The 511-nt window shown below is 37.0% G+C and overlaps 1 protein-coding gene across 1 annotated transcript in view; it reads right to left on the bottom strand.

The window, feature by feature from the left end:
• LOC119591258 (bestrophin-2-like) overlaps positions 1-511 on the bottom strand; it is an 18,436-nt gene that overhangs the window by 3,789 nt on the left and 14,136 nt on the right. The window lies entirely within an intron of this gene.

Genomic DNA, 511 nt, shown 5'->3' with positions numbered 1-511 from the left:
TGCCAGATTTTGAACTGTCTTTGCCGCTGTGTGTGCGGACACAGTGTGTGTGCGCGAGCGTGTATTGAATGTACACAGATAGTGTACGTAGTATGGTATAAAGCAGTTTCATGCATGTCGTCGCCTTTTGTGCACGTGATAGAAGGTAATTACGCTTTTTTCATGTTAAATCAAATAATTAAATGGAGCATGGTGAATAAATTTCACCTTCGATGTAGGGATTAAATTAAAACCAAAATTAATTTTTTACCTACCTTAATGCTGTTGGGGTTTGGTTGTTTTTAAGGGCTCGATAAAGTTTCAAGGGCAGTTTTTGTTCTGTACTAGGTCTTTATGAGCTGAATCTACTGATTGTGGTTGGTGGTGTTTGAACATAAATGGTGTTCATTGGCATTCCAGTTAATGTCTGTACATGTCATTTTGTGATAAAAAAAAAAAATCTCAGTTAAAATTTTGGAATTCGATTGTCATTTTCTCCACACTGAATTTCCTCAGGTCGGTTGCATCGTTA

The sequence above is a fragment of the Penaeus monodon genome, chromosome 28, assembly GCF_015228065.2.
Source record: "Penaeus monodon isolate SGIC_2016 chromosome 28, NSTDA_Pmon_1, whole genome shotgun sequence".
NCBI lineage: Eukaryota > Metazoa > Arthropoda > Malacostraca > Decapoda > Penaeidae > Penaeus > Penaeus monodon.
Note: the sequence above shows the minus strand (reverse complement) of the source record. Positions and strands in the feature narration are given on the sequence as shown.